The following is a 12,058-nucleotide window of genomic DNA, read 5'->3' as shown; positions in this document are numbered from 1 at the left end:
GTGTGTGTGTGTGTGTGTGTGTGTGTGTGTGTGTGTGTGTGTGTGTGTGTGTGTGATTTTTTTCCAGATTTAATGTATGAAATAGGGCAGCACTCAGTGCCAAGAACTGCATAGTCCAGGAGATTAGTAATAGGATACAGAGATTTTCACCATTTGTTCACTGGTTAGAACTTGGCAGAATTCAGTGATTATTGACAGTAGTTTTATGGCACATCTAAAATGAGCTGGTGGCCTCACTAATAAATCTTTGAAAAAAGTATAGTGGGGGCAATAATGAATTTTTTGGTTTGGTGAAAAAAGACTGGTTTGTGTTGAACCAAGACACAATTTTATCAAGTCTTCTGGCAAAATAAGGGGGAAGAACCAAAAATAATTTGTGCCACCCAGAAACTTTTTGTTCAATGTGAAATATTTTGTATTATTTTGGGTGAGTAACCTTCTTTGTTTTAAATATATATATATATGTGTGTGTATATATATACATTTATATATATATATATATATATATCCCCTTTAAAAAAATAAGTCATTTTTTTAAACAAAAAAGTCACGTCAAAGTACATTTTTTTTGCTTTGAAAATGTTGAAATGAAATTGTTTTGATGTTTGAAAAGTGTTTCCTTCTCAAACACCTCTACCATTTTTTTCTTTTCAAGGAGGAAAGAAAACTTTTCCCTAAATTAAATCTACATTCACAAATAGTTTCAGTCCACCTCCAGAATACTTAGTTTGTGGCAAAATTTCTGTATCAGGGAAAAAAATTACAACTCTAAATTGTCCATGTCTCATTTAGTAAACTGGTATTTGGCATTAAGTGGTATCTGTGTTGGTAGTCTCAGTGAAAAAATATCATGCTGTCTGATCTCTCAGCTAGCCCAATCTGAGCTGATTGAAACATGTTAAAAGAGCAGGAGGACCAGTGAGAACAACTACTTGTGGAAGTTCTGTTAGATATTACTCTTCACTGCTTTGAATATGACACATTCTGCAAGCCTAAAATCTCATGTAATAGTAGACAAAATACAAAGTGTGTAGTCTTAGGCTTCTTCTGATGAATTTTCAAGACAGCTAAAATTGCCTCATCTGGAACAGAAAATGATCTATGGGGTTATGTAAAATAAATTAACAATTCAATCTGTATTATATATGTGTGTGTCTATATATGTGTAATATGCAGACTGTATTGTTAGTTTATACACACATATACACACACGCATTATGAGAGCCCATTATCCCTAACAGAACTGTCTATGAAACTTAAGTTTGAATAGTTGGCTGATTTTCTATAGATGTATAAAAGTGAACAGAACAGGACAGCTATGCAATCATTCCATTGCTACAAGAACGTATGATGCTTTAATAACAACAGTGGCCTGGCATGCTGTTCTGCATGGAGGCATCCTTCTCTGATATGAAGGAGCTAAAGCCAGGATTGTACGTGGCTTCAAGAAAAGCATCTGCCATGCTTTACTTTTCCAGAGTTTCAAGTCTATAAAACAGTCCACTCCAGCCACCCTATTATATATACAGGAGTTCTGTTCATCATGTTTAAAAAGGCCATAGTGTTTCAGACTCCTAGGCATTCAAAAAGCCTGAGCTCGGATCAGTTAAATCTTTGCAGGTTAGTCTAACCTGTGTAGATTGAACCAAGAAGCAAGTGAATAGACATTCACTTTTGATTCTGAGAGTGCAGCCACATGCCTGCAGTTGCTCAGGTTAGAAGCTGGGGTGGGTGAGGGGGGTGCTAGAGTGATCGCTCCCTTCCATTCAGCAGTGGCCAGAAAACTGAAGGGAAGCTGAGTTGAAGAGGTAGCATGGCCAGGCCCTGGTGGGCTGATTGGGGAGGGTTTTAAACCCCCACCTTGGCCTGCATGGTTCCTACTCAGGGTGTGTGTGGAGGGGGAGGAGAAAAGCAGCTCCTGCCAGGCATTCCTACATCCCCCCCCCCCAACCACCACTCAAGTGTTGGGGGGTGTGGCCAGCCCTGGCAACAGCCTGAGGTGAAGGAGAGGGAGGGGGAGTTAGTCCCTACCCTGCCACCAGCACAGGATGCCAGCCAGGGTCCCATCAGGCAGGGGCACAGCAGCACCTGTCAGCCATTTTCCCCTGCTCAATGCTGGAACAGTGGGGGAGTGTGAACAACCCCGGTGGCAGCCTGAGGTGAAGGGGGGGTAGGAAGAGAAATTTTATCACCCCCTGCCTTCCCTCTCCCACTGGCATGGGACAGCAGCCCTTGTCAGGAATATCACTCTACTCACTGCTTGAGTGGTGGGGGGGTGTGGCCAGCCCCAGCAGCAGCCTGAAGCAAAGGCAGGGAAGAAACCCCCCGCCATCCCCCACTTCACCTCAGGCTGCCACCGGGGCTGACCATGCCTCCTGCCACTTGAGTGGTAAGTGGTCTGAAATGCCTGACGGGCTGCTGTGCCCCCACCATGCAGATGGGGCTGGGTCCCCAGCTCAGTTTCCCACCCCATCCCTTGTCAGCCAGCCCTCACTGCTCTGGCTAGAGAGCAGAGGAGCAGGGTCAACCCTGTTCTGCTTGAGCAGACAAGGGCTGCAAAGCATCCTGGGATGCTGGGGGACTGTGATTTGACTTGAACCTGGAAGGGGTCTTGGACAGAAGTTCCATAAACCAGTTTGACCTAAATCAGTTAAATCTGATACTACATGCAACCATGTTTATTTTAAATCAGTTTAGTCCATTTTGAAACTGGTTTATGCACACTGAACATCTGTTCTGTACAGATTGAAACCCATTTCTGATCACTTAAACCAGTTTATGTGTAACTCCTGCCCCTAGCCCTAAAGAGGTCAGTTCCTCATCACTGAACCTCCTTGTCTAGGAAATACTGTTCCAAGATCCTCTCAAACTGCCTGACCTGCAGCATCTGATGTTGTTATTCTGGAAACTAAAATGTTTTGCCTTCTAGAGTAAAGAGAATGTACCCAAATCTGAGTATTTCAGTGGATTGAGACCTTTATGCTGATGGTGCTCTTGAAAGGACAAGAGTACCACCTGAATTATATTGGAGACAACCCATGCTTCATAACCTAAATTACACTGGATTTCTCTGTAGATGGATGCTGATAGGTCTAAATTAATTATTTCCAGATGTATAATTATAACACATTTTTCATAAAAGAACCCCTTCCTTTTATGAGGGATCACTCTAGTAGGCACAAAGCCATTTTCTGGGTGACGGTAGAATGAAAACAAAAAGAGAAAAAACAAAACAAAAAGACCTTCAAATGAGAGTAGTTTTGCTCTGTTGGTTCACTTTTCTTGATTTAAATGTTCATACTGCTTGTGGAAATTTGTTCTATGCTGGCTGCTTTCCAGTTTTCCAGGTAACAGGTGCCCTTGAGACTTACTTATAATTTTCTTTTTTCCTGAAATAGGCCTCTAATATCCTCATCCAAAATATCACCCAATTTGTATTATATTCCACTTTAAGGGGAAATGTCTCAATCCTTTTTCCATATGGGCTATTTCTGCAGAGACACAGGAAGAAATCTTGGGATTCCTTTATATTAGGCTCCTGCATTACTATAAGTATTCATTTCCATTTTAGAGTAATAAATAAGTAGATAAATTATCATGCCTGAGGGTGGCTGATATATTTTATAGTGTTCATCAATCAGTATTTATAGTTTTTCTTCTCAGTTTGGGCAGTTACCTGGCGAGTTGGAAGTAATCAGCTCTGTGGACAGCTCCTTCTGCTGTCACTTACACGGATAGAGAAAGATGATACAAGATGAAGGGTATGTCCTGAGGCCGTTGTGTCCTGTGATTCTGTTGGACATTTGACTCTGTGCCTGAAAGAGCCATAGCTTAGACATGCACAGATATTTCCAGGTGCCTGTTGTTACATGACAGACTCCAGGATCAAGGCAGCATAATCCAATACTAATTACACCCTTTTGTATTTTACTGGTACAGCAGCATTTGCTTTGTATATGTGTGTCATTGGAAGTAATTATCCCCGAGTGGATTTTAAGTCTTTCTATAATAAAGAGGATTTTTGACTTTGGGTACAAGGGACATTTAGTTCTCATGTGATTGCAATGAACACTTTCGAAGGATGTCTCAATATTCCCTTCCAACCAAAGTATCCATTTTTATAAACTAAGATGATCTGTTATTTATTAGAAGTGAACCTTAGATACAAAGTTTGGATCATGAATTGAGTTTTCAACCCTCTCTTCAAAACACAGTATTACTCGAATTTCTCATATGGCCTATTGTAGAGGGTACACCTTCTGAAGAACTTCAGTCACTGTTCAGATACTGGCTACTTTTTCCTTTGTCTATTGCACTGGAAAGGTTTGCAGTAGTTCATATTCTGTCTCTAACTTTTATTTCCTCAAGGTATTCCCGAATGGGGTCACAATTGCCTACTTCAGACATTTTGCTATCAACGATTTGTTTGACTAAATGAATGACTCCTCCTCATTCAAATTAAATCAATCTCAAACAACCCTTTCTTTTTGGCAGAAAGGAAACAAAAGGATAGTAACTGGTATTTTTGTCTCCTTGATTTCTTTTTGTATCACCTTTTCCTTCAACTTAATAAACCAGGCAATCTCAGCCTGAATCCTTTTTTGAAATGCCTTAGATAATACAGCAAGTACTGTATAGTTGCGAATGAGTTCTTTTATTATTTTAGCTGTACCTGCAAAACAGCCCTTAAGATAAGATGACAGAAATCTTTACCAAACATTTTTTCATTCCTGAACGTGCCTCCTGCCTCGTCTCAAAGGGGTCTGACACGGGGCAAGAGGCACATGCACGCTCACCTGGGTGCACCCACCAGGTTCAATCTATGGAGTATGTATGCATTGCAAAATAATGAAATGTATTTTAACGTTTCCTTTCTTTGGTTGCGTTGGAGCAGTAGAATCAAAATACGTTTCACTTCATATGTTCACCAGTTCAAACACTCATACACACATATGCATGCATCTTGATTTTTCAAGACAAAACAAATTATTTCTAAGGAGCTGTTGTGAACAGATGGACTCGCATTCATAAAGCATATAGTTACCTAGTAAAGTGGTTTGTTTTGCATAAAGTGTATTGTTTCTCTTGAGGTTTACACTGCCATTTGGTTTAATTATTTTTGATATTTGGCCATCATATGGTCGGTTTATGAAATGGGCAAAACATCAGGAATAATTAAGCAAAGCAATGCTGAAAGCTCTTGTGAATATAAAACATCATATATAAAAGAAACCAGTTATGTGTGGAACAGCCAGTTCTACTTACATAAGCCCATCTGTTTACAACTTCTTTTGTTTCCTAAGCAGCAATACATTTCTACCAGAGAATTTGGACATCTTACCATACAAAAATGGTGTTCTGCCATTTTCTTTCTCTCTTTCCTTGCTAAGAAACTATATAATTATTATCAATGCTATTTCTTATAAGATTAGTTAACTTGACTTACCATGTAAAGTTAAATAAGTTTGATCTTTTCATTTTGTAGTCAGTAATAGTCTGCAAAACATTTGCATGTACCTTGGACTCCAATGGCTTTTTTGTTCTCAGCACAAATCCCTTAGACAATCATGTCTTAAACCCTGGATACCAGCTCTTTTATGTCTAATTTAAAACTATTTGTAAGAACATGTGGGAGGTCTGTTTGTATGGTACCTGGTCAGCAACTTACTAAAAGACTTAATTCACTGAAGGTTTTTTCTTTTCTTTTTTTCACCCCCAAAAAGGGCTAGGTGGACCAAAAATGTGTTGACCTTTAAACCCGGGTCCTAGCGATTCTGCATTTGTACAGCTAGTATTTTGCCATCTGGGAGCAGAAGGCATATATGCATGCTATCATCTCAATGCTGTCTTCATGAGTGCTTCAAGGCAGAATTACCTGCAGTAATATCAGACATAAGTATGTGGACTTTTTAGACTTCTTTATTTAAGCTGAATATCAAAGTGGATATGTTAACCACAAAGATAAGAGAAACCACAAAGATAAGAAAAGGGAGGCCACCTTTTAAGGATCTCTTGATTTCCTTTAGTTAGGTGACATAATCTTTTTCTAACCCTGAATGTCTGAGGATTGATTATATTAAGATTTTCAGAAGAAAGAATTCTATAAGCATGCTACCTTCCAGTTTAATTATTAAGGTGTAAGCTCCTAATATAAACTTTAGTGGCGAGTTAGTGCAGAATAAAATGAGGTCAAGTCAAAAAAGGAACAAATTCAATTAGCCCCTTCAAAGAAAGGCTAACTTGATTTAGAGTTTTAAATTGCAGGTTTAGAATATTTTTTCTGCCAAATTCATTGGAGCCCCTAATGCCTTAATTTCTCATCAGTTGTAAAACTAAATTCCTGTCCACTTACAGTCATTAAAGATCTCATAACACTTTGTTATAGTAATATTGTTAACAAAGGTATGTTAGTCATTTTCCAATTTGGATAATTACATCATGACTACCTAAGATCTCCTCTATAGATACAATATGTTTCATACCAGCATGGAACAAAGTGGAGCATAGTTATGTTTCACCCAAATTTTATTCAGATGCATTTACATTTTAGTGACAAGTGGTATTGTTGTGCAACTATAGGCTAGTGGTAGCACTTGCATGGACCCCAGATAACCTCAGTGCAACTCTACATGGGAATAGGGTTACAACCACATACATGGGTGGATTTGGATTTTGAAAAGCGGGGTGCAGATGATGTGGCACATCATCACATATCATGCAATGCATACCTTTATCACATTAAAAATAAAATAGAAACTTTACTAATAAGCTAGTGGCCTAGGGCTATATTGTTCAGTTTAAGATCAAAGCAAAATCAGATATAAATTTGCTATATCATATAGTATGTCTAAAAAACCACAACAAACTAGGTAAAAATAATTAAAATTATTGTTTTATTAGTCCAATAGTCACTTGAATTAAATGGATATCTTTTTCCTCAGTCATAAAAAAAAAATCTAGCCTTCTTGGGCATCTCGACTGTTCATCCAATGCTTCACTTAAAGTTATTTTCACAGTGGAGTTAATGTTTTTAACAGTTTTCAGGGCTATGAAAAAGGGGCTGCATTACCAGGAACAGCTAACAAACAGCAGAATTGCAGAAGAAAAAATGGCTTAATTAGTGGAACATTAAGACCATGTAAAAAGGAGGGAGGGTTGTTGATACCTGTGGAATGAAGAGTTTAGAAGGAATTGAGTAGACTATAAGGAGCCACAAAGTTAGTTTACTCCTTTAGTTCTGCCTGATTAGAAGATTTGAAACCAACTGCCAGGCAGTTGGTTTTAAATTCTAGGTAGACTAGGAATCAAAGGGGGCTACTCCCCCCCCGCCCCCAATCCTCCCCTGTCCACATAGACACAGTTGTTGGACTGAGGTCACATACGTCAATACTGTATATTGAACTGTGTGATAGTTTATGCTTATACAGAATTTTAAACCTGTAGGGCAAGATCTAACTCCTGATGAAGTCTACAGCATTGTTTTCATAATGAGAACTAAATCAACCTCATAAAACAACCTGTGGTACTAGTAAACATTTACCTCTTAAGAGTTAAGAATGCCAAAGAAAGTCTTGAATTTGAAAGCTTATCTAACTCTATCCCAACTCTGCAGTTGGTCCAAAAGAAGATACCACCCTAAGAAATCCTTGCCTATCGCATAATTCCTGGACTATAATGGCTACATCACTAACATTACCAATTATTATTCTGTGTTATTAGCACTCATTTATTGTTAGACAGCTGGTCATTTACTGATTTTGGATTGAAGTCTCTTCCTCCTCCCCAAGCTTTATCCCCGTTGAGAGGCTCTTGTGTCTCATCTAGCAGGAATAGGCTTATTACCCGCATCAGGCACTTTTGTCCTTCATTTACTGTCATTAGAGAAGAGTTTAGACTCTGTCATTAATCCTTGCAGAAGGCAGAGTAGATTTGCACCTTATAGACCAACTCAATCAAAGATTCATAAGCTTTTCTAAGCAGCAGCTTATTTTATCAGCTGATATAAGCTGCTGCTTAGAAAAGCTTGTGTAGCTCTGATTTAGTTATAGGCTCCAAATCTACTCTGACTTTGACCTCTTTCCTACAAGCAACATTTAAGAACTGCTGCCCTTTCTGTCAGACTTCCAGGGTTCTCTTCTGATTTTAAGTTGACTAGAAAGAAGTATGTTGGGCTATTGCAGCACCTTGGTGAATGAGCCTTTATTCAGTAGCTGAATTAGCCATTTTTAGCAGTGGCTATGTAGGAAGTGTGTGACCAGCTGCTCCTGTTTCTGATTTCTGAGCCATTATTATCATTCTTTCTATTTCAGTTGGGTATTGGTGGAGAGGGTCTAAAAAGAAATGGAAGAATATAAGTAGAATGGATTTGGGTGAATAATTAGAATATTTTTGGTCTTCCTTTTCAGGTCTAGAGATTCATCCTACTGATAGGGGTGAGCAGGGACTGTACTCTTATTGATTATGGTGTGTAATTAAGGAAAAAGGCATGGAATGGGTTCATAGTACAATCTGTTTTAGGAGGTTCAACTGAATTAGCCTGTGGAGTAGGAACAGCCATTTCATATTCCTGTGGATTAAAATAAAAGCTTAGAGGTTGGAGCATTGCTGCTGCTCCCTAGAATGCCAAGGAACAAAAAGATGACTCATACCAGAGTTTAAAATTCTGTTTATTATTGATCACTTCCATGACTAGCATGGGGAAATTCTGCAAGATGAGATCAGGTTTTTAAGCATAGCCAGACTATAGATGTTTCTGTTCATCTGAAAGGCCTCAGACCTCCTGTAGTGAGTAATAGTGCCTGTACGCTGTGTAGCAGTTTACAGTGACCCCAAAACTTTTGTCTGTCCTGATTAATGCAGAGATTGTTGTTACTAAAACCTTCACCATCTGTGATTTGAAGATGCAGGATGCCTGACATTGCATGCATAATTCATCTGACTCAGTGAGGTGCAGCTTTCTCCCTTTTTAAACTTGACAGAACATAAGCATAGGAAGTTAGAGCAGGGGATGCCTGTGGTTTTTTGTGTCTTGGAAGTAAGTGTTGCCTTCTGCTACATATTAATTTGAATATAGGCACAGGATATGTAACTCCTTGACTTTTGGGTTAATAGGTATTTTGAATTAGTAGCCTCCCATCTTTATTTTTCTTTGTTTGTGCTTTGACCACACTTTAACAGAGATATTTTATCCTCCTAGGGTTCTAGCTGTGGTATTGTTTAAATGCTTAGACATAACAAAATACTTTGTCCAGATTTCAGTGAATCTAGCACCCTAAGGCAGGGACAAATGGATAGGTTTTAATTAGGAATAGATCACAGCTGAAGAAATAATCTCTAACTATGGGATTCTTTGCAGAGGCCTGTAATGAAAATGTGGCCTCAAGCAGTTTTAAGACTTGGTTATATCACTTATGGGAAAAATATAATCAGCAGATAGTTTTGCAGGGCCTCCAACAATCCCGCTCCCTTGTTTAATCATGTTGGGGGAAAAATGTCTCTGAAAATGTTAGCTAAAGCCTTGTTACTCATGGATCAGGTTTATCAGATTTGATTCATTCCTCTAGGGCTAATCTAGTGATGCGAGAGAGAGATCCTTTTATTATTCCTTTTTTTTGGAAGGAAAGCCAAGCAGCAAGTAAATTCATTTCTTTCAAGGCCTAAACCAACTCTTTAATCTGTAGTGATATTTCTTTATGCAGACTCATTGCAAGCATAAAAATGTGTCAACCTGTGTTTGTAAACTTTTTTCCACATTGTGGAAGGAAGCTAACAAGATTGCTTTGTGAGCATAAAGTCTTAGGATGTAGTTACTTGTTACAATTAGCACATGCTAAGTCTAAGGCATGTTAGGCAGTGTTAAAGTTAGCATGTACTGTGAGCAGTCACACATTCAAGATTAATACCCTCTCTAACTTGAACAGTTCAGACCTGCTGCTAGAGGCCTGGAGAGTGGGTGGTATGACTAGGATCTAGCTAAATCTGCTCCATGCCCACCTAGCTTGCTGACTCTCTAGCAGCAGCATAGGTTCCAGGATCACCTCCTCTCCCTTTCCCCTTCCCACCACTGGTCTGGATTGGGCTGGTTGGGCTCCCAGTAGCCCAGATCCTCCTCCTCCTGGGGCCTCCACTGCCCAGCAGCTCCCCACAGGGGCAGGGAGGAGAGGGAGTGGGCAAGAGTGGACAAGTAGGCAAGTAGCTGCTGGGCAGTCATGAGGCTTGGCAGAGGGGTGCAGGCCTAATGCAGGAACACAGGGAGCTGCTGGACTCACCCATGGCTCATTGGCTCATGCACTGAAGCTTGAGGTTCTATGTAATGTACATTTTGGTAACCTATTTATTTAAAAAGGAAAAAGTATTGAATGGTGTAGCATGTCATTCCAGTGAATATCAGCTAATTACATTAATATAAAAGTCTTTATGCTGTAGTTCAGTAAAATATATTGTGATACCTGAACCACATAGAATATATTAATGTAAATGTAGATTCCATTCAGCTATAACTTATATTCACCAATCTCCAGCAATTTAACAACTTTAATTCACAGTTAGAGTATATCAGGTTGTGCAAGCATGACTGATATAGTGAGCATGAACATATTTCTGTGTTTCCTAGGCTTGAGCTAATAAATATTTAAGCATATGCTTAAATTTAAGCACATTGATGTGTCCACTGACTTCAGTACTTGCACTCTAAATATAAGTATATGCTTCAGTGGATCTAAGACAAAGTGCTTTGCTTTGCAACTTGCACATTCAAGCCCAAATCTTTTGACTGGCAACATACTGAATATCTTTATATTGATGTGACATGCCATTTTCTTTTTTATTCATAAAAAAAGTTCTCATACAGAAGATTTTCTTTTTTATTCGTATAAGTGTTCTCATACAGAAGCAAGAACTTCCTTCAGATAATTTCCTGCATCTAGTTTAGCTTTCCACTGTACTTTTACAAACTTATTCTCCTGATTCATTCAAGCTTTTCACTGTAGAATGATAGGCCCACGGCTCTTCTGCTTGTTAGATTAACATCAGAAAGCAGAATTTGCATCTGGCCAATCAGCCTTTAGTCATCAAATTGGCAAATGGAGCTAATATGGAATAATAATGGGAGAGCTATCCTCCAAGTAGAGAGTACTAAAATATATTTTACGTATTATGCAGCTCACATAAGGAAAAAAAATCACAAAAGCCATTAAAAGCTGAATGCATCTTATTTGTCATGTCACTGGAGGTTATCATTATGTGTTGCAAGGCATTTATGATTTTCATGCTATAAATGTTACTGTTGTCCATTGAACTGCAATTTTTTTGTTATGCCTTTAAATGCCAGTCATGTAAATGATGTTTCTATTTTTATTTTTTTATATGTTCTATTTTAAAGTCCACAGTTTAAAATATTTTCAGTGCCCGATAAAAGTCATTTCCACTGTAAGACTGTGGTAATACAGACCTCACTAACATACAAGCTATGAAGAACACAGAAAATATTGTTAAAAGGCAGCAGATATGATTTCTTTTTCCCTTTAATATCATTGTCCCTGATTACACTTACAAACTATAATCCATTCGTATTTTAGTTGCCTGATGTCTTGTCTTTTCTTGGTAGATAAGTAAAAGGCAAAATTACTTTGAGGCAAAAGGCAAAAAAAATCCATGTTTCACTCTTACAGGTGAATTGTGAATCTTTTAATAACAGCATTTTAAGATTTGGAATTAGTCACATAGTATACAGGAAGAACGTCAAATTACAAGCAATATGTGTTTCTTTTAAAATCTGTTTCTCCTTTAATTACCTGCCAGGATGTGAGTTCAAGATTCTATGTTGTTCTGTACAACCCAAACTAATATGAATATTTCCCTGTATGCCTTGGTTTCTCTACTAGTAGGGTTTATCTTTTTAATAGAATGTTAATTAATTCTGGCCCTGCTACTTTGTGGAAAACTCAGAATCCTGTTTACCTTCAAGCTTTAGTCTGACTGTAATCAACTGATTAATTGGTGAAAAGAGTATCGGGTAACAAGGATAGTACAACATAATGAGCCAACATGCCACCGCTGC

The 12,058-nt window shown here is 38.5% G+C and overlaps 1 protein-coding gene and 1 long non-coding RNA gene across 3 annotated transcripts in view; one reads left to right on the top strand and one right to left on the bottom strand.

Moving 5' to 3' along the window:
* Positions 1–5,572, bottom strand: part of LOC109301976 — a 94,461-nt gene extending 88,889 nt beyond the window's left edge. The window contains exon 1 of the long non-coding RNA XR_002098676.1: positions 5,447–5,572. This is a non-coding gene — a long non-coding RNA (uncharacterized LOC109301976). The remainder of the gene's footprint in view (positions 1–5,446) is intronic.
* Positions 1–12,058, top strand: part of SPAG16 (sperm associated antigen 16) — a 1,224,108-nt gene that overhangs the window by 967,135 nt on the left and 244,915 nt on the right. The gene's annotated exons all lie outside the window — the stretch shown is intronic.

This window comes from Gavialis gangeticus, unplaced genomic scaffold (assembly GCF_001723915.1).
Source record: "Gavialis gangeticus isolate Ggan-Ray unplaced genomic scaffold, GavGan_comp1, whole genome shotgun sequence".
Lineage (NCBI taxonomy): Eukaryota > Metazoa > Chordata > Crocodylia > Gavialidae > Gavialis > Gavialis gangeticus.
Note: the sequence above shows the minus strand (reverse complement) of the source record. Positions and strands in the feature narration are given on the sequence as shown.